This window comes from Dermacentor variabilis, chromosome 1, assembly GCF_050947875.1.
Source record: "Dermacentor variabilis isolate Ectoservices chromosome 1, ASM5094787v1, whole genome shotgun sequence".
Taxonomy (NCBI): Eukaryota; Metazoa; Arthropoda; class Arachnida; order Ixodida; family Ixodidae; genus Dermacentor; species Dermacentor variabilis.
Genome location: NC_134568.1, coordinates 146,800,744 through 146,822,759, shown reverse-complemented (window position 1 = coordinate 146,822,759; position 22,016 = coordinate 146,800,744). Strand labels below are relative to the sequence as shown.

The 22,016-nt window shown below is 48.3% G+C and overlaps 1 protein-coding gene and 1 pseudogene across 4 annotated transcripts in view; one reads left to right on the top strand and one right to left on the bottom strand.

Moving 5' to 3' along the window:
• Nucleotides 1–16,049, bottom strand: part of LOC142574269 (uncharacterized) — a 29,454-nt pseudogene extending 13,405 nt beyond the window's left edge.
• Nucleotides 1–22,016, top strand: part of LOC142586075 (GTPase-activating Rap/Ran-GAP domain-like protein 3) — a 567,772-nt gene that overhangs the window by 313,405 nt on the left and 232,351 nt on the right. Inside the window, exon 1 of one of the 4 annotated variants that reach the window (XM_075697351.1) lies at nucleotides 10,165–10,318. The exons of the other annotated variants lie outside the window; for them this stretch is intronic. The gene's annotated coding sequence lies outside the window, so the exon portion shown is untranslated. Of the gene's footprint in view, nucleotides 1–10,164; nucleotides 10,319–22,016 lie in introns of those variants that run through there. 4 annotated transcript variants of the gene reach the window in all.

The following is a 22,016-nucleotide window of genomic DNA, read 5'->3' as shown; positions in this document are numbered from 1 at the left end:
CGTTCAGCGTGTAGAAAACACGGCTTTTATGCCTTTCGTGTGGCAGCTGTTAGATACGGAACCGTTTCCTGAGCCTACTTCGAGTTCACCAGAACACATCGAATCGCGCCACAGCTAATTAAGAAGCGCAGAAGCACGGATACCACATTCCAGAGGCGCGGCACGTGCAAACAAGTTGGCGGCCCCCACCTCGTGTGCCGCAGGTGGAGCTATTCACTGCTTGACTCTTCCCGAAAGTGAAGCGAGAGCCTGGCACTGTTCCAGGTAACTTGAATCCAAGAGGCAAGACGGGTGTAATGCACCGTGAAACCCTGGCAGCGTCGCCCCCACCCGCCTATTGTGACGGCGCATTGCAAGTCAGCAAGGCAAGACCGCAGGGAGAAGTAAGCCCTCGGACAATTGCGGACCAAGCAGCGACCCTCTCCGCCGGGTGTGACACCATCGCACGGGCGCCTCCCATTGGCCGAACGTGACGTGTCTTCGAGACACCGAAGGGCTTAAAAAGACACAGACCGGGAGCAGCAAGAGAGCATTCCGAGAGCATTCCTTGATTCTTCTCTTTCGAACTTCTTGCCGCGGGCCGCAGCGTCCGAGTTGCTGCCGGCCCGTAATGACTTTAAGACTGGTAATTGACTCTCACTGTAAATAATGTAAATAAACCTTCCAAGTTTTTCATCCCGAAGTCCTCCTCAACTCTTACACGCCGCGTATCTGCCGGTCCGTTGACTTCCAAAAACTTGCTGCGCCTTTGTACCATCTCGCCCCTGCATGAGCGAGCAACGCTGTAGTTCTTTCTACTTCGCGGGCAATGGCTAGCGCGCGCCACCATCCGCATCACGAGTTGTTTTTTCACACTTTCTTGATCCCCATCTGCATGCAGCTGCGCCTGCAGTGCAGGTACAGTTGTGCGCCTGGCGCCACCGTCCAGCATTCCACTCAATTACCTGTTCAATCCTCGCATGCGACACTCGGCTGCTGCTCTGTCGATGAGAAGGGCTGCGTGACACACGGTCAAAGCTAGAACGAGTGCGTACTACGACCGGGACACCCGCGGCGCCGCTGTTTTATATTTTATTCCCCCGTTCGTTGTGTCCGGTCTTCTTTTGTTCACCCGGTGTTGATGTAGGTGGTGTGGCGCGCTTCCGTCTACCCGTTAGTTGCTCGTTTTCATTTCCGCGCCACGTGTCGAAACCGGGTCTCGAAACTGGGTCCGCGCAAGGACGTCGAGAGTCTGCCCCCCCCCCCCCCCCCCGCGCCCTTCCCATCTCCTCTGCTGCACCTGCCCGGCCATCCGTGCCAGCTGCGAGCAGCCGTGCAATCCCAGCAGCTGCCGCTGTCGTGATCGCCCTGCTGAGTGATGGTGCGCGCGCGTTTGCCTGCCGCCGCGAGGCGGCCCCCGAGCAGCCTGCGGAGCTGTCACGCTCCCGTGATAAACTACCCGCATCCAAACTCTGGAGCGGAGGCCAGAAATTCTTTCTTTCCGCCACCAGGCAGAATTTCCTTGTGAAGGGAAAGCAGCAATGAAAATGGCAACACGTGCTCTTCTCCATCGAGCGCCTGTAGTGTATCGCGTGTTACTTGGTTGTTCTCGATCTCTTTAGCTTTGTTTTAGTCCGCATCTCGGTATTTCTTTTTTTTTCTTTCGCGCGAGAAAATGCAGATACATGCACCTTTTATTAGCCTTGTACGTGGAGACATACTACATTAAAAGTGGTGAAACACCGAAGTAATTTATGCTAGAATTTTTAGTTCTAATGTCAGTGCCACCTTCCGGATGTGTTGCATGAGCGAGCGCTACAGGGTAAAAAAAGAAAGGGGGGGGAGGGAAAAGGTAGTATATGACAATACAATAGCCGAGGCATGAGTATGTATATGCATGTATCCGAAGGCCTATGAGGTCTGCACTCAAACTTTGCAGGCGCCTTTTCTTTTCTTATTTTTCTCTTCTTTGGGAATTTGCAAGGAAGCGCGTCAGCAATCCTTTCTTTGCTATGCTGTACATTGACGACACCTACGCCTCGTGGCAAAGATTAATGTTAGAACAAACTGCTAAGTCTATGCTTGAAGATCTCGAGTACGAGAGGCAACATTGGGTGAGCGATGAGTTGGAAGGAACAGTGCAATGTGATTCATTTGTGCTTTTCTCCACAAACGACCCATCGGCGTAACATGCCCTCCCACTTAGAAGAGTAGAAGGTGACCATTCGTTTTGCCGATGGACGATCAGCGCCAGATATAGCCGGGCGGGCCAGAAATGGGCTCTTCGTAACGGGTCACTCCACTCTCTATCTCTTGTCATCCACCCAAAATAGGGGTCCATTCGCAAATGTCCTTCCCTATGTCCGCTACACTCGCCGGCTAATGAGCGGACTGGAACAGCAGCGCACTTTCATTCGTCGCGGCGGGTTGGTTTCACCGTTCCGCCCGAAAAGTGGCCACGCTGCACCGCCTAACTGGCTTCGAAATGTCCCGCTCCGTGGCCGCTACATGGCTGCTCTAAGCATTTGACCAACGGATGCCCAGACTGAGGACGTAAAGCTCAGAACATGCCATCGCTTAGGAGCGCTCAGAGAAGGCCACCTGCTCGCGCTGAGAGCATCATCTCGTCCCACGCGCAGCAATAAATCACTCGCCATTTTGGCTGAAACGTTCGCCGATCATTGGTCTTCAGGTCGTTCAATCTGTCTCTTGTGTAAAAATATAGCATGTATTCCTCTGCTTTCGCTTGTAGGTTGACAGACTACGAGAAAATGCCACTTGCGATCGACCGAGTCCATTCTTTTTGAATAACGATGTATCATCGCGCTCTCATCGCTTTAGCTCAAACTTCTTTCTGCTAATCTAGCAATGCGTATATTACCACTTTAGCTGTAACACCTTCTCTTTGATTTTCCTTGCTAGAATAATGCAGCAATAGAGCTACAGCAAATCGTTTCATTTTTGTTATTGAATAATTATAGGACATTCCGAGTCTATGTTCATTATGTTCGCGATAATACAGGCGCCTTTCGCCGCAGATGCTTCATTTAATGATTTCATGTTTACAGCGCCTTCCCAATGACTGTTTCGCACCTTCTGAATGCTTGATAAAAGGCAATCTTCCAGGCTCAAGTGTACACAACTTTTTGCTACTGTATATTTTGCTGTCTTGTTTGGAATGCTTCAAAGTGTCTCCATCCGTACGATAGAGTATAGGCTACATGTAATACGTGGGAAAGCACTGCAAGAAAGGCATATAACAATATGTTTCCAACTCTCGCGACTGCAGGCGTCTGCAGGCGTGCTGCTTGGCTTAAACGTCAGGTGCGCATGCTTATTAGTATCAAGGCGTATTGGCTTTATTTACGTGGAGGCTTTCTAACGCTGCTTTCGGAGAAATGCGGCCAATTTTTTTATAGGAGTGCCTCAGTACGTCAAACATTATTTAGTGCTCCTGCTTGTTCTTCATGTGAGCGCCCTTCCTTATATGTTTATTTTATAATTCCTTGTATCATTTGTTCTTGCACGATCGATCAACTCTCATATCCTCCAGACATTCTCACTTACTTTCGAGTTCTGCTTGGCGTCGCTTTCACATTCTTTGCTCCGTGAAATGTCTGAACCAGTGCTGACGGCACGATTAAGCACGTGCCTTGTATGCACGTGCATTAGCTTAACCGCTCCCGGCGGCATTCGCTGACGGATGGACACTTAAGTTGCGAAGTTCCTGCGTCCTTGCTAGCGGGCCGCAACCGATGTAAATTACGTATGCCGCAAGCGCACGCGAGAACCGGGCATCGCTGCAGAAGTTGGAGTGAACGAGTGGCTATCGTATATCTCCTTTTCTAGACACTTGAAAATAACATCTCGGTAGATAGATACCACCTGGCACAAACGTAGTCGCAAGTAACGAAGATAAATGTTTGAGTCTAATGTATTTAGCTAGTACGTACGGACATACGTATACCACTTATTATGGTATACGCATAACCTGCGTATACCATAATAACATGGTCGGCAGGCATAACCTGCGCGTTCAGTCACGTATTCATAATGCGATGTTTCTCCTTTCTTAGCTTTTCAAGCGCTTCAATGATATTTGTGAATTCCCTCCAAGCCGGTCTCAGCCCACTTCGCTACCCTACGCTGGAGCAGAGGAGGAAAGAGAGCGAATAAAAAGAAAGAAACCTAGGAGAGAAGAATTGTTAATACAAGTGCATATACGGTCATGCGTTCGACATTCACTCATAAACTGTCACTTAAGCCACGGGGTTTCAAAAACGCAGTAACGCTTTTGCGTCCTTTTGTGGCGCTGACGGAGAAGGCCACGGGGATCTATTCCTCTGCGGCAGTTCTGTCGTTTATCTGCCTCAGAGCGGTGCGAAGGGCAGGCATTTGATGGCCGAAGGAAGGGCAGTCACACAAGGGGTGCTTCAAAGTTTCTTCAGAATCACATTTGTCGTAGTAAGCACTGTGTGCCATTTTAATTAGGAAGAAGTAACGTTTCGTGAGAGCAACGCTTACTCGGAGGCGACTCACTAAGGTTCTAGTAAAACTCTTGCTTGGGCTAGTTGGTTCATGCTTGAAGTAGTAAAGGCAAGGCGCAGAAGACCAGGACTTGGGGAGGCGCCGGTCCTGTCGTTTGTGTTCTTCTCCCCAAGTCCTGGTCTTCTGAGCCTTGCCTTTACTACTTCTTCACTAAGGTTGTTTCACATCGGGTGGGATCAGGTGGAATGAGCGTTAGACCCAAGAAGGACTTCGTTCTGTTGCTGGCACATTCTGATTGCCTGCATGCTCCTGCCCAGTGGACTCTCGGGAGGGCGCGCCTGCTGTAGTGGGCCATCAGCGAGCAATGCTCGTATCAAACTCTAGTTCGACGGATTCCTCGAATCTCTCGTGTCTGCGTAGTGAGTCGAAAATAAACAACAATGTTCTACAATACTTTCAACTTGAGAATCAAAGCAGCATTTGCGGTGATCCATTCAGAGGCACCAGGACAGACTTATCAGAAGAAAGTACACGTGGAATGAAAAATTAACTCATTTGTCGCGCAACTTTCGTCGAAACATTACGGGCGAAGGATGAGGACCTGCAAATTAAACCACCTTTACTGCTTGTGCACACTGCGATCATGCGAAGTGGATCGTATTTCTGTTTAACTCACACGCATGCGCAGCTTTCTAACGAGGGCTTTTCATAAGCTTCTCGTGCAGTGGCTCGTACAACGGTAAATACTCTCCCGACTCGGGAAGAGTTCTCGACATCCTATTGCAGATGTATAGTGTAGCTGTCGCCGTTTTGATTGGCTAACAACCGTCGACATTTACACCTTATCCATTTTTGAAATCTGCGGGTGCAAAACGAACGAACGAACGAACGAACGAACTAACTAACTAACTAACTAACTAACTAACTAACTAACTAACTAACTAACTAACTAACGAACGAACGAACGAACGAACGAACGTTCGAACGAACCGGCTGGCAGAAGTCAGGCCTCCACCGCGACTTTTCCCCTCAGTTGTTCTGAAACGCCACGTCCGTCGAAACGATGCGCTTTTATAGCAACGGTTGTTATGTGAGCTCATCTTCACGCATATTTCCAGAGAATTCAGAGAACTACATTCAATTTACGCCGACATACACGGCAAGGAAAATAAATTCGAATCCGCTTATTTAAATATTAGTTTCGTCTTACGCACACTTACCCTATAACGGGCTAATATGACGTATGGCATGATTGCACAAATATAAGACGTTATGAATATACAACATATGTTGCTTACTGATGCGTAGAGCTAGGTTCGCGGGTCTATCGATACGAGCATATCGATGCGAACATGCGCGAGACCGTATTTACGAGATGTGTCGTCCTTTCTCGCCCTGCATGTATATCAGAGCACGCTTTGACAGCTGCTTTCACCGCGAGGAGCGCTGACAGCGATGCAGCTTCGCGATACAAAAAGCGGAGATTAGGTGATTCGGCGAGGGGTACGATATATTTTAGCTGGTCTTATTCATATAAGCTTCAAAAAGCAGTTTCAACTCGAGGTGTACAGACGTTTGTTCTACGAACGAAATGCCTGAAGCTAAAGAAATAAAAACGCCACTAAACCCATCGACCGGCGACAATACAATCGGTTGTATTGAACGCACTATTTGCCGACGGCGATGAACTGCCAAGCCAGGCGCAGGAGTCGCGGCGGCGCGCGATACATGTAGCGTCGACGAAAGGACGACGCTACCGTTTCGCCGAGTTGCGAATCCCCGGATACGCACGCGCACAGAGCGCAAGCTGTGTGTACTCTTCACAGCGCGGTGCCGCAGAGGTGCTCTTGACCGCAGCTGCCGAAGCATGCACGACACAGAGGAGGCCGTCTCGTCAATGCTGCCGCGGATGGCCGCGTCGAGCCCGTTTAGAGTCAAGTGTTATGTGCACTTTTCACGTTCGCTCTTTGCCTCAGCCTATAGTGTCGGAGGAGAATACTGTTGCTAAGTTCGAGCCACCGCGGTGGCTGTCGCGTTGCGCTGATGAGCTCGCCTGCTCGATCCCGGACGCGGCGGTCGAATTTCGATGGAGGCAAAAAACGCGCGTGTACTTAGCTTTGGGCGCACGTAAAAAATAACCAGTGCTCTAAATCAATCCGGAGGCCTCCACTGCGGCGTACCTCAATCAGGTCGTGGTTTTGGCTCGTAAATCCGCAAAGTTTAATTTTATTAAGTTGGCGCTTTTTATTTTTCTTTACGCCCAATTTTCTAATTTCCGTACAAAATGTCTTCACGAACTTTCATGGCGCAGTGGTTAAAGGCAGGAACTCACTCGTCGTACTGTGAACATGTTTCGCTTTCTTTCGGCTTTGCGCGGTCTCCTCTTCGACTTTCTACGACTTACGAAATCCGGGCAAGCAAATAAGTCGGCGTAAATGATTGATATTGCATCCTGCCCGTTTTGACGCTGTTTCTTCCCGCGCAAAACTTAAGCGCGGAGCTACTTTCTTATTATTGTTTTACCTCTACTTAAGCAGCATACAGTCTAGAAGCTCGCTTATTTCTCAGGAATTGCCGACGCATCTGCGGGTGTACATTAATGGGTATCATTACCACGTGACGGAGCGTGCCGCACGGTCGGTGCCAGGCTTTTGTGAGCAGTGCACGTGTTGCGAAATGGTCCGAGTCGAAAGGCTTTCGCTGAGCTCCGGAAAAGACCGCCAGACGAATCCGGGAAGTTTGGCGAAGAAATTCTCACATGAATCGTGTTGTTTACGGTTCAGCTGTCGCTTGCGAATGTTCGCGACTGCGCTGCAGCCTTAGAGGAGATAAAAAGCGAAGCTGCCGAAACCGCGTGCCGGTACGCATACCAAATGAGAGGCTTGTGGCTATAGGGAACACTGGCACATATGCGCGAAGTCTTCCTGGGGCTCACGGCAGCCAAATAATGGGAATTAAGCAAGCATTTATGGCAGAGAATGGGAAAGGAGGAAAAACGAGTTAAGCGGGTGGTTTTTTCTTTTCTTTCTTTCTTTCTTTTTTTATGACAAAACGGCTTTCCTTTCCGCGTGCGATGCAGACTTGCACATTTAAGTGAGGCGTACACACATCGCTGCTTCAAAGTGGAAATGTATACGCTGGCACTGCAGCTTTGCTGAGAACGCTTGTATCGCAGCCGAATCACACAATGTTGGCACTAAACGAAGTTTGTCTCCAAATAGTGCATGACAGAGGCGCTATTGCTGCCTGCACGTGACTGAAAAAAAAAAAGGAAGAACGTCGTTCCACGGAAGTATTCAAAACCGCAAAAGGCCGCATGCACGCTACATGTAACGTATTTCGCTTCGATGACTTACGTCCGTTGGAACGTATCACCTGCCTGCGTCACCCTTGCACATGTCTGCATTTTGCGTGAAGTGTGCAAATGATGGCTCATTTCGATCCTTTCTCTAATATACCGTGGAGGAGTGCTTCCGATCTTGCTTTCGCACTGTCATGTCGATTTTAGTCACGTCATACGGCATTGCAGCACCGGTTAAACGTTACAGCCAGCTGATGTCGCCTTTAAGCGATCTGAGAATCCATGTGCCTTGAAAAGAAGATATTCACAACCAACTTCATTCATTTAATTGATTGATTGATTGATTGATTGATTGATTGATTGATTGATTGATTGATTGATTGATTGATTGATTGATTGATTGATTGATTGATTGATTGATTGCCGTCGTGGTGAAGGGTTCCAGCTTACTTTGGCTACCTGTGACGCCTAAAAATTTAATTCTGAGGTGCAAAGACCTGAAATTGTACAGTGGGCTAGGAGAGGACCTGCGATTCTTAGCGTCCACCTAAATCTATATAGACGAATTTTTTCTTTTAATCCGTCCCCATCTGAATCCGGGCGCCTCGAACGTGAATCGAACACGTGACCTAATGCATCAGCAGACGAATGGTGTAGCCACTGATTTACTACGGCAAGTCAACATCACAACAATACAGAACTAGTAAAGACAATCAGTCGCATTTTTTTTTTTCGCTTAGCAAAAATCGCAAACGGTACTTTACGTCGGAAAGCCGTCGCAATACGTGCGAATTAGCAAGAAACGAGGTTTCCTAGGACCAGTAAATCAGTCGATAAATGAGTAATGCGTGATTGATAAATAGAAGCCTGTACTTAAGCTGCTATGTGAAGACCTGGCAGAAAGTGTCACCGAGAACCATCGTGAATGTGGAGCGGGTCAACGCTGCAGGATGTTGCGGTCGGGGCCTACAATTTAGTGCTCGTCTAGTTATATGTATTCCTTGTTTGGCAACGGAATTGCGGACTAAGTGCCAAAAGACGTCGACGAGCAGGGAGGAGAGTAGATCAGCGGGCTTTGATGTTTGAAAGATAGGATGAAAATTTTCAGTGCAAAGGTGATCCTGCGAGTACTGTCGACTGTGCACTGAAATTCTCTGCATATGAACCAGTTGCAAAGTGTGGAAACCTTGTAGCACCACAGAGGAATGACTTTCCCTTCACAGTTCGTTGCGCATGCAGCCACTTATTCGAAGCACCAGTAACAAGCGCATTAATTAAGACTGTCGTTCGATGTCGTTGTCCAGGTTTCTTATTTATTTATTTTTTTCTCTTGCACTTGTGCGTTAGTGTTTGCGCAATGCAACGTGACCTTTATTTGGTTCTGCCTTTAGTTATTTATTTATTGATTGATACATGCACTTGACTGTTTCTTCTGTGAATGAAACTGAGAAGTCGGAAGCATGTCTCTTTCATTCTCTCCATGCCAAGCCCATTTGTCCTTGCCCAATATACTAGGGAACGTCGCCTTTGGGCGGCATCTTGCTTCTGGCCAAAGCGTTGCAGCATTTCGTTCGCTGCGTGCGCCGCGATTTCTCGGAGAAGTTTAGCTTAGCGCACACGAACTTTACAAAGCGTTTAGAGGTGCCAACACAGGCTTTCTTATGTGCTTTGCTTTCCGCGCGGAAACGCATAGAAGCTCGCACAATGGGGGCAGCTCGACGTTCTCCGCTTCTTTCTTGAGCCTCGAAATTTCTCGAACATGCGCGGTGTGTCGCAACACCGTTCACGGCTGCTTTCTGCAACACGTGTCGGCACGCTCACTGTTCGGCATGGAGCGCGACTAGATAAATTCTCCGAATCCAATCGCCCGATTGCGTCAGAGCTGCGCGCGTTTGTTTGCGCGAAGTTTCTTAGAAAAAAAAAAGAAAACTCCCGAACAACGAAGAAAATGCCGTTCTTCTTTTCGTTATCAGGTCTAACTTGCAGGGAAGGCGCGAGAAAAATGTGTGACGAATGCGAAGGCAAGGAAAGAGGGAAGCTCTCCAGTCGAGTGCGGCGCGCTATTAGCCCCGAGAACGAACTACAGGGGCGCTGCGAGCGCCGCTCACGTAAAACCCCTTAAACTTCGTAAAGTACTGCCACGCTTTGAAGAATGCCGCCCCCTCTTTGAGCGCTCTGCCCGAAGCCGACGCCGCGTCGCTATTGGCCTAATGGCATCACGTGGCCCCTTGCGCCGGCTTCGTTTGTTTACAGTCACGCTTCAGTGCCATTTTTGCTCGAGAAGCGGCGCTTGTTGGCGCCATTCCTATTCTGTGTAGTTTTGATTTTGTGAACGCCTTGAACGATGTTTTGTGGCAAGTGCGACGTCGCTTCACGTCATTTTCTGTGACCATGACCTGCTGCGCGTTCGGATGCCAATATAGTTTTAGCAAAGGCAAGAATCTGTTCGCGATACCGTCCGGTAAGCGCGACGGGTTAAGAAGAAAGACATGACTTCACCGAATCGGGAGGGAGAACTTCCGACCAACTTCCTCCGCGCGACTATGCGAGGTAAGTTGCGAGTCTCTCAGAGTATAGTATGTGCCAGGCTTGCGTATTGTGCTGCGGGCAGTAACGTAGTAGATATTGCACAGTTCACTGTGCATGTTGTCATTTGTACGCACGCTTTAACACGATTTTTACGCAAAGTCTGCTTTGTTTATGTACGCACTACGTGGTCGTGTTAGTCGTATTTGGTGCGCTTAATCGTTTTGTACGCCAACCGGCTTGAGTTCGCGGGCAAGCGAGATTGCGTGCGATAACATGATTACGAAATTTGTAAGATTCAGCGCAGTCCTTTTGACAAAATTTCAGTCTCGATCATGAAAGCACCTCAGGGGAGCAACTCTCTGCCTTTTGTGGTTACTTACTAGCCTTCTTTAGATAGAATAGCGTTGTTTGCCTCATTTGTTCGTGTTCCTCGTTGGCGATGGCCCGGTGGATTTGCGATACGGAGGCACCGATGAAAAGCGTGCGTACTCTCCCGAAACCGTGTTACGCGGTGCGTTCGTCGCCGAGCGACAGCATCATAGGTAATTGAGACGTATGTGCTAATTCGCGTGAGCTTTAAAGTCTGCGAAGCTTCAGATGCGGCGGTGGAGCACTCGCAAAGAAAACGTGCGGTCGCCCGCCCGTTGTCTGGCTGGTTTTTGTGCTTAGTCGTTAGCTCGTTCGTTCGCACGCTCGTTTAGTCATTTGCTCGTTCGTTTAGTTCGCGCGCTCGCATAGTCGTTCGCTTGCTCGTTCATTCCACTATTAGTTTCTGCAGTCACTATGCCTAATTGAGACGCGCTTGCTGTAGGCCTCTTGGGCTGGTCCGTTTATTTACGCAATGAGACAATAAATGGTGCACACGGACTTGTGACTGCAAAGACAAATCTGTAATGCATCTATGCTGAACATCAACTGTTAACTTGCAACTCGAATGCCGTTTCATATCATTTTGACCTCTAGATAAAACATCATTTCACTTGTCGCAATTTTGGCCGCGTCATGGCGGCGGGATTCTTTGCGCGATCATGACTTCACTAATACAGTCATGTCTCGCAAATGTTACTTCGGAGGGAGTGCAACCGTCCTCAATGCATGCACTTCAGTGCAACTCGGTTAGCGACAAGTACGTCACTTAGTAAACGGACGAACCAACGCACGATGAATCGTGATAAGTCATTAACCTGAAAAACATTACTGAAGCCCACAATGGTCTTGTTCGAGATTGAGTCAAGCATTGCTATCGCGCTCCCGCTTCGCGCACGAATGCTAAAAACTTATTTTATTTTTTTGTGTGTACGCAGAGTCCCGACTCGATGATCGGCCGCGGTATTTCTGTCGACGTTGAGACACGAGAAACATAATAGCCCCAGCGCCCACCTCTGAGCCTTTGCGCGCGCTTAGATTGGCAAGCACGCACGTTGGCGGGACTGTAGCTTGTAATACACTTTCGAACCTTCAGAGCAGTGATCTCCGTCAGCCTTAGTACGTCATAGCTGATGGGCGCCGCGAATTCATATGGTAAGGGCAGCGCAGATTCTTTAGGCTGAGGGCTTGCTGGAAGTCAAGATGTTGTCATTCGATCGTAAACGTGTTATTTACAACTATTCGCAACAAGATCTTGCGACACGCCCTTGACAAATGTTGCGTACCTAATTGTAGGGCACGCTATGCATTCGCAGTCGTCAACGCACAGCGTTGACACTCCTTCAGATACTTTTTAAAGAAATAGTTATCAAAAAATGAAACAAAAGCTGCCGTTACTGAATTTGTATAGCCATCCGACTAGAAATTCTACGCTGTACGCGAAGTTACGCGGAGCTGGAAAGCCAACGTGAACGCCTAAAGAGCACTGCCTTGCTATGCGTGCATTCACTCTGCGAAAGGTCTTCTGCTGCGCTCGAGCATCGCAGGCGGCGCCACGGTCGTGGAGGGAGCGTGAAAGAGAGGAGAAGCGAGGAGGAGTGGAGGAGGAAAGTGTCACTACTTTACGAAGTTTAAAGGGACACTAAAGGTTACCAAAAAGTCAAGTTAAAGTGGTAGAGCAATGTTCTAGAACGTCTAAGGCGTCAATATAACCGCGAACAGAGCTTTAGTAACCGAGAAATTGAGGTAAATGCATGACACGATTTGACAGCGACATTCCGGTACTAGCCCGATGACGAAAGCACTCCTCATAATTTGTGTTACTAATTCAACTACTCGTATTGAAAATATCATTTCATTCGATTATAAGACGGAAGAAAATGCTACTTGTCTACGTCTATTCGATTCTAAGAAAAAAATAACATTTTGACGTTACCCTTCTGTAGTATGGGTGGTCGAAAGGTTTCGTTTTCGCTCGACTCTGCGGGCTCGACTCTGCGCCGCGCACGCTTTGGAGTTTCAGTAGTTTCGTTATCGCGTCGTGCTGTGCGGGTTCTGCTGGCTCGCGAAACTTTCGTTTCGAACAAGCAGTGGGAATGCCACGTCCTTGTGATGTCGTGGGAAGCCCTCGTTGCTTTCCTGCTCCGGAGAGCCGGTGTCGAGGCCGCCGTCGTAGTACGCAACGACGCCGTCTGCGCGAGCCCTCAGCAGCAGGTCGCGCTCGTCAGTGCTCAAATCGCTGATGTTGAGCCCAACATCGCGACCCAATCTGTCGTTGTCAGGGTCCATTGCGACGAGCGTCGAAGTTTGCGTCAAGGAATAACGTACCGGCTTATGGTCGCGCGTGTCTCCTTCCGCTAGCCACCATACTCCCGCTTTCGCTCTGCTGTCGGCTCTGTCTTGGCTCTGTTTCTGGCCGCGCGTTTGCGTTTTGCGCAGAAAAGCCGTAGCGCCGTCTGCGGACGCCGTTCTACTCACCGATGGCGCAACGTCACTATGAGACCATGATGTCAGTACTCCTCGATCGGAGGGCGGGCGATTTGAACTGCGCTAGAGGTACGCGGACGCTTTAGAACGCATTTTCTCTTCAAATAAGTCTCTCCTTGGCGCGAAACATGCGTTTCGAGGTTTCTGGGATGGTATTTCAGCAGTCCATGTTCACCTAATAGTAACCTTTAGTGTCCCTTCAAGGGGTTTTAAGCTCGCGTGACGTCGGGGCAATGACTCGCGCCTGTCGTCTGCTACAGTTCGGGCCGTGTCCTGGCGCTTTCTGCGGTGTTTTCGCTTGTTCGCCCTCGTTCTCTCTGCTTGTATACGTATGGCGGCAATCTCAAATATATTTTTACGACGTCTTCAGTCACGAAAATTTATTCGAAGAGCTTATTTCTTAGACGACAATGCGCTCTCAAAGGCAACGCTGCAGTGCGAGCCGAAGGAGCGCAGACCAGCCCATTGCGGGTTTTTCATGCGCGAATCGACAACTGCAAATACATAGCATATAATAATCCCCTTATGGTACCATACCTACCGCGGTGCTACAAGTACGTCACAAACGCTGGCTATATATGACCTCTACAACAGTTACCGTGATTTTAATCTGCTAAAACAAGTTTGCTCATGACGAGTGGTTCGTGGTATAATATCGAATTTTTGCATTTCTTCAAGGAAGCGCTCGGCAGTAATACGAGGACTTAACACTGCAGCTTAGATTCTACAAGCAGCACTTGCTTCTTTAACTGCTTCTCAAAATTAGGTGGTTCTTCGCGTTTTTATTTTAAGTGGCGGTAATTTGAAGTAAAGCTAATGAAGGCTCACAGCTATTTGCAGAATACGAAAAGGAATGTCCAAATATATATTCCCTTCTCCGTGCTACACGTTCAACTCACTTCAGAAATTTCCTGGTGCTTGTTGCTCGAGGAATATACATGACGAATCTGTTTGGCGAACTGACACAGGCTGCTCGGCCCAAATTTTTTAGTGAAATATGCCTTTTGGACCGCATGGCTGCAGCCGGAAAGAAGTCGAAGCGTCAAGCATTGGTAGTATGGGACAATGTGAAGATATCATAATTCCCCGGTGGAGGGTCAAAAAACAAGTGATACATGTAAGGCTTGTGGTGTTTCCTTGATGAAGGTTTGCTAGGTTCTCTTTTATGTACTGATGAAGCGAATAGTTCTCCGTTTGTATAATTAAACAACGCTGCATCGAGGCATGGTGAGGCAGAAAAAGCTTGAATTTGCCTTTTCTAGGCAATCTAAGCTGCGCTGTAGTCGAGAATACTTTAGGCCTTCCAATTGGTGCTGTAAAAAAAAAAAATGCCGCTATGGTTTGAATTCGAAGTTGTAGTGAACTGATGGGTTTCGCATGCAATGCGTGCCTCGCCATACCGACAGTTGGTTGCTACCGTTGAAGTTTGAAGTTTAGTTTCTTTCTTCATTTCTTCTTTGGCACACCCCTCACTTTCTTGCGTGAGGGGTGTGTCATATAAGCGTACGGTGAGGGGCTAGTTGGTATGACATTATGAGAACAAAGAAAAACTGCGCAAAAAAGAACAAGACGGAGAAAGAACCACACGACACAGGCGCAGACTAACAACTGGTTTAATGCTCCAACGCCACTTTCCTACCACCAACAGAACGCATGCGCACCAACCGCAAAGACCAATGCCGCTATCATGTAGTCAAGCCTAGAAACGCCAACTCCTTGCAGTACAAATGTATAGAAGCCTCACTAACACATTTATCCGGCCCTAATCTCGCGATTTCTAAAACTTCGATTACTTCACGCTCTTTCTTATCACTTGCACATCCGACAATCTTAGTCCTGCCGAAAAGTGGAGTACAAACATTGCCGTCATGCCTGCAGGTCTTGCAATGCTTAGGAAGATGCTGTCCTCTAGAATCATTTAGTGAATTGGCATGTTCTAATAATCTAATATTAATGCAGCGGCCTGTTTGTCCAACGTACACGTTGCCACAACTCAGCGGAATCTCATAGATGACATTCGCTCTACAAGGCACAAACTTGTTCCTGTGGTTAGTGCTGCACTCGATTTTCTTTTTCCTATCAGGTCTAGCTAAATTTCACACACTGGATAGCTTACAAGGTGCCGAAAAGAGAACCTGTATGCCGAATTTACCCGCGATCCTCTTCAGGCCGTGCGAGACCCTGTGGACATAGGGCATAACTTCATACTTCCTCCTCTCCTGTGGATCCGCCCCACGAGGCTTTGAACTTGGTCGGAAGGACTTCAACAGCGACTCGGCAACAGCCCGAAGAAGGGCCAACGGAAAACCGGCCGACCGAAGGCGATCAGCTTGGGCATCAAAACTAGACTGCACCTTGTGTGGACAGGACTTCACTAACGAAGCCCTGAGGCACGTTGACGCGATCCCCCTCTTGACCAGCTTCGAATGGCTCGAGTTGAAGGGTAGAAGTGCTTTTTTCGACCTAGGCAAGTACGCCCAGCAGAGGTGGTCGGGATCGTTAAAAAATAATTTTAAGTCTAAGAATGCAAGCAAGAGTTTTCAGGAAGTTCAATAGTAAAATTAAAACTGGCAAAAGCAGACTTAAAGGATGCTAAAACCTCCGATGCCACCTGTGTCAAGTTATCGTTGTAGTCTAAATTTAAAAGAATTAAAAAATCATCGATGTATCGGAACACACGAACGATGCGGTCGTCAGAAAGTACCCGCGCTAGCGAGCGGTCAAGTTCGGCTAAAAGGATCTCAGACAAAACAGGGGCTACACACGACCCGATGCAGATGCCGCGTTTTTGCACATAAAATTTATCCTGAAAACTCACAATGGTTGAAGAAAGATATGCCTTAAGCAACTCTAGAAAACCTTCCACAGAAATACCACACGCATTCTGGAAAATCGGCATACAGGTTCTCTTTTCGGCACCTTGTAAGCTGTCCAGTATGTGCAATTTAGCTAGACCTGATAGGAAAAAGAAAATCGAGTGCAGCACTAACCACAGGAACAAGTTTGTGCCTTGTAGAGCGAATGTCATCTATGAGATTCCGCTGAATTGTGGCAACGTGTACGTTGGAAAACCGGCCGCTGCATTAATATTAGATTATTAGAACATGCCAATTCACTAAGTGATTCTAGAGGACAGCATCTTCCTATGCATTGCAAGACCTGCAGGCATGACGGCAATGTTTGTACTCCACTTTCGGCAGGACTAAGATTGTCGGACGCGCAAGTGATAAGAAAGAGCGTGAAGTAATCGAAGCTTTAGAAATCGCGAGATTAGGGCCGGATAAATGTGTTAGTGAGGCTTCCATACATTTGTACCGCAAGGAGTTGGCGTTTCTAGGCTTGACTACATGATAGCGGCATTGGTCTTTGCGGTTAGTGCGCATGCGTTCTGTTGGTGGTAGGAAAGTGGCGTTGGAGCATTAAACCAGTTGCTAGTCTGCGCCTGTGTCGTGTGGTTCTTTCTCTGTCCTGTTCTTTTTTGCGCAGTTTTTCTTTGTTCTCATAGTGTGTCATATATTGTCAATAAAGGCTACTGAGAGCCACCATGAAACATTTCATCGCTTGCAATTGATTGGCTCTCGATCTTAACCACGAAACATTTCTCACAGGTGATTGCTACTATGTAAATGCTCTACATGACGCGCCGTCGTGTTAGCAGGCATGATCAATTTGTTTTTTGGAGGCCTGTTCCAGAGAGGGGTGAAAATAACAGCAAACTTTTTCATAAGAAATGCGCGCCTCACTCTTTTACGCATTAATAAATGGCGATATTTCACTAGAACAACTCACCAGAGTAATAAGAATCATGCTGACAGTTTCGCTGGGCAGTGCCTTTCTAACACAGTTAACATGTTGACGCCAATTACCAAGAATTTTCTTCCATGTAAGATGCAATGTCTCTCATAGCTAAATACCAAGGGAATGTTAAGTGTTTAGCGAAGCATCATGCACAACTTCGCGTGTTCAATTTGCAGAAATTCTTTTTACGCAAAATTTATCGACAGACACGGCGCATATATGCATTGTAAAACCAGTAGACCCCTTCAACGCTACATAACTTGCGATATCCAAGCCGCGAATTTTCTCTACTCAAACGCTTTTGAAGAAGAAACCGTGGTTCAGGCATGGCAGCAGAAAGAAGCCGTCATACCCTTCAACAAGTACGGCTCGAGCCACCCACACCCCAAGCATACACGAAGGGAGCGAGCGAGCCGCAGCGAGCGGCGTCCTGGCCGTGACGTCACTCGCGAGAGGGCGCCACTCCTAATTCTCGCCGCTAATAGGGCACCAGCTGGCGCCAGCGCTGAAATTTCCCGCGGCAACAGCGGCGTCGTAACGTCTGGCCTAGCGAGGAGAAAAAAAAAAAGTTTTCGGTGGGACATACTTTTATTTCGCGTCAGCAAATTCATCGCTCATCTTGAGGCACATGTGCCCGACGTGCGACTTGCCTGGGCACCGTCGTTCTTGACCGTACTTGTGCATGCGCGCCTCAGAACGTGCATTGTTACGGACAGAACTTGGCTAGTCGCGCCGAGCGTTATCAAGTGTTGCTATGGGTGTGAGTCTGCCATCGGTCAAAAATATCGTGCCATTTTCTCGAGATCCCTATCAGACAGCCTGAGAACATTTTCGTAGGACAATCAAATTGCCCGAGTGCCCGTAGTGCCTCCTGGCCAGCGCTGTTTGCCGGTCACTGACCCAATGGCGCACCGGCTATTTCAGCTTCCTACATGTTCTCCTGACGCCAGCCGCTTGGGCTAGGACAGAAATGAGACGACATTCTGAACAGCAACAGACGCGCGCCCGTCTCATGGTTTGTTTGAAGCTGACAAGCGAGCTTGTTTATCACGGTAGCGTTGGAACGCATACGACACGCACAGTTGTACATGTATATATATATATATATATAAAACATGCAGACCGTGGAAACGCTTGCCTCGATATCAACGCTGGTCAGAGAGCGTTACTGCAATATATGATTACTCCGCTCGCTATAGGCTATGGGAACTGGCGCTGCTGTCAGCATGGGACGCGTCCGATGACCACACCATTCCTCGGCAAATGAAACCCGCCGCATCTGTTCCTCCCTTGCAAACCTCACAGCTGCACGTGCCAAGCAGCATCAGTGGACAGTCTAATGCAACAGTTACGGGCCCTGCGCTGAGACTCGATGAGCGTGAAATAGCGCGAGACCCGAGCGTGCTCTTTCTGAGAGCGACACTACGCGCGAACACACATTTTACGTGGTCGCTGCGCTCTCTTTCTTTGCATCTCATTCGTGCTCTCGAAACCATCGCTATTTGCCGCTCATCTCCGGCATTTCTTGGGCCCCCACGAAGCGCAGCGGTTGCGGCGGACACACCGCGTCGTATACCATGCAGGCCGTCGGGAACGCTTTTCCACACGCTTCAAGGGACCTCCGTCGACGTATAGTTCCGGGCCTTACAGTGCTTCGGAGGCAAAGAGAGCGCAGCAGCAGCAGAAATCTCCGTAGAGTGGGCGGCAGTTTCTCGGAGGAACGCGGCCGTTTTCAAAGTGCCAGTTTCCCCTTCCCGCCGCCGGACCCATTATTTCCGGGCAGTAAATTTCCGAGAGCGGCCGCAGCGTGCCGGGCTGAAGGGCTCCCGGCAGACTGGAAGTTCGCGAGGACCAAACCGTCTCGGAACGTATCAGTTTTGTGCATGGCTTTGTTTCTCCTCTCTATAGCGGCTCCAGCTTTGGAAACGGGCTCGCGCTTTCAATTTAAATGTCCACCCCGCAAGCACAGTTTGCTTTACTCTCTCCAGGCGGGCGAATGTTCCGTGTGTACATTTCTACTTTCGTGGCGCAGAAGTAAGTACGTTAAGCACGAACAAGAACAGTCCATTTTTAGTTTACATTATCTTCAGCATCTTCGGCTGTCGGATTGCAACGCAAGCCTTTCAAGAATGTTTGAAAGATTTTGAAGGACCTGCTCGGAGTGTCAGATCTGCATGGCCGAAAAAAAAAAGCCAAATTGCTAAGCCTCGCTTGTTTCACGGTGGTGTAAATCATGCGACAAACGTTGCCAATGTTTTCTATTTCAGTAAGATAAAATACGCTCTCTCATTAGCGCGAGGTTATAAAATCCGGAACAGCTGTTACAACCTGCTGAACATTTCCAACATGCTCAGAGTACATTGTATATCTGCATGACTTGGCGTGCATCTGCGTGCTTTGGTTTTGGGTGGCGGAGCGTTTACTTTACTATCTCTGGACACCGACAGTATACACAGTCACTGTCGTTGGCCGTTCTTGGAAACCGCACCACATCAATACGAAACGATGAGCGAGAGGAGCGACTAAGGCTTCGTTCCTGAGGTACGACAGCAAAAAATTATTCGTACGCTTGCAGCCGGTATGCACACAGCCAGTAATGTAGGTGCTTACACTCATGCAAACCATTCCTGCGGTCTGCGGGGCTTTACGATAGACTGTAAACGCCGCCCCCCTACCGCTCTGTAGTGTACGCGCTTTGGTCGTGCTCGTCTCTATTTCCCTCTATCTCCCCCTTAATTCCGCTCTCTTTCTCTTTTTATCCACCTTCACCCTTCCCCTCGTGCAAGGTAGCCAACCGGAACTGCCTCTGGTTAACCTCCCTGCCTTTCTATGCACCCTTTTCTCTCTCTCTCTCTCTCTCTCTCTCTTGCAAACCATCGCTTTGCCAAAATTTGTGTAAAGATAGTTGACTTTCAGCGGTAGCGAAACATACAACAATGAAATAGAAGTTAACCTCAAGGCGCGCTGGAGCGACCACGTGCCCTGTCATTCTATAATGAATTTCATGGGATTAATTTACTAGGGTCGTATATATATATGACTAATAAACTACGAAGGTGAGTTCCATCAATCGGGCAGTTTGTGTCAGTTCTGCTAATAACTGCAGTGAATTCACCTGTTTTGCAACGTTGTTTTGGTGTTAAAGTTGTCAAAAAAGGGACAGCGTATACATGACTGATTACGCGCGTTGCGCTGCGAACAGGGAGAGTCAAGGCACTTGCAGGCTTCAGCCACGAGTGGTGGCTGCAATTCCCTCTCCTTAACTGTGCGTGAACGCACGCACGCAGCGTTCATATAGTGTTCAAACTGCGTGCTTTCCTGTGATCGGAACGCCCTTTTTGATGCGAAAGCTTCAAGTTGCCCACTAAGCGAAAAATCCGCCATCTGCCGTAGCAGAAATGCACCTAAATTTCCATTGGCTGCGACGCCACTTGACGTGCGTGCCTCGACAGAGCAGAGCCCGCGAACGGGAAACACCAGCCGGTGCGCTGGCGCGCCAAGGGTTGCGTGAGGAGAGGGCATCGCACCCGACGCCACGTGATTCTCGCTCTCGGAAGCCTGAGTTATCCGCGCATTCCTTGTCCACGCAAGCTCTCGCCTGCGTTCTCACTTCGCCTCTGTAATCGCTATAAATGAATTAATGCATTAAAAAAAAACGGAATAAATTCCAAAGGAAAGACGATGGTGGTAGTGAGACTCGAACCTACCACCCCACGCTTAAAACCCGAGTGTCTGACCCATTGGGCTAAACGGGCTTTATAAAGCCGCCAAAAAGCGGCAACGCCCCCTAATGGCGGAGGGAGCCCACACCTGGCCAAGCGTCTCAACGCCCTCGCTTGCCCGCGAGGAGGCCAAGACGGCCAACAGTATTTGAAAATAAAATAATAAATAATAACTCAAAGGACCGCTCGGCGCTTTTCTATGGGGCATTAATACGTTCGCATTCACAACTCATAAGAAGTGCTTAGGTGTCCTCAGATTTTTCTACATTCCCATCGTGCCACGTGCAGCTGTGTACTAACGCTGCTCGGTTGATTGCCATGGTCTCGTTAACGGCAGTTATACTCCGTTCCGTACATATCAGTCAACGTTGTGGAAGGCACGCAAGTCCGGTCAAGAAAAGTTATCACTCCGCGCGTTCCGTCCATGCTTCGTTGCGCGCCAACAGCGTTCGATCGCGCGACCATGCGCGTGGGGCTGCTCGCAACGAGTTGGAAATAAAAGAACCTGAAAAAAAAAAAGAAAACAGAAACAAGAATGATCTAGAACCACGAATTAGCAGCCATATACCACAGAATGTATGTTTCTAAGGATTAAAACTTGTTTCATTCAATACTCAGCCTATATAGAAAACAGTTGCGCACAATTACCGTCAAAAAAACATCGAACTATATCCAAATGTGAACAAAGCCACTGCAAGAAGTCTCTCTATAGCCTCAACAGCGTTAACTGCTATGTATAGAACGGAGTATAGTGAATGCTGCGGCTCTGAGTGAGAGAAATAAAGTTTGAGATATTTGATAGGAAATTCGCTCCACCTGTGCCAGTGTCGCCGTCCAACGCATGAAAGCCCAGTTGCAAATACGGCAAGTTTAGTCGAGGATACTGCGTAGCTGTGAATGGTTTGCCGTATTTGCCCTATACTGTTTTAAACGAATCAAATTTTACAATTATATTCCCCGGTTTCCTTTCGCTAGCGTAAGGTAGCCGGCCAGGCACCTTTCTTGTTAACACGCCAGCCTTCTTTTTTTTCTCTCTATTTCTATTTTACCCTGCAGAAGAGCTATAGAATTTTTTCGGCTAAGCTATGGAACCTTCTCTTTCTCTTTGTGTCTTCACTGAGCTTTGAGTGCGCTCTTTCGCTTCAGTGGCGCTGCGTCATTCCTGAAAAGTTCGCGGTGCTGCTCCTTTTTTTTTTTTTTGCTATAAGTGTAGATTTCTCTTAAGATCCACAGTTGCTGTTGTGGCTTCTGTCGCTGTTATTGACAGACGTCAGTGGAAGAAATTATAAGAACGCTACTTCTCCTATACTCGACCTTCGATACCGTCGACATTGTCTTCGTAGGCG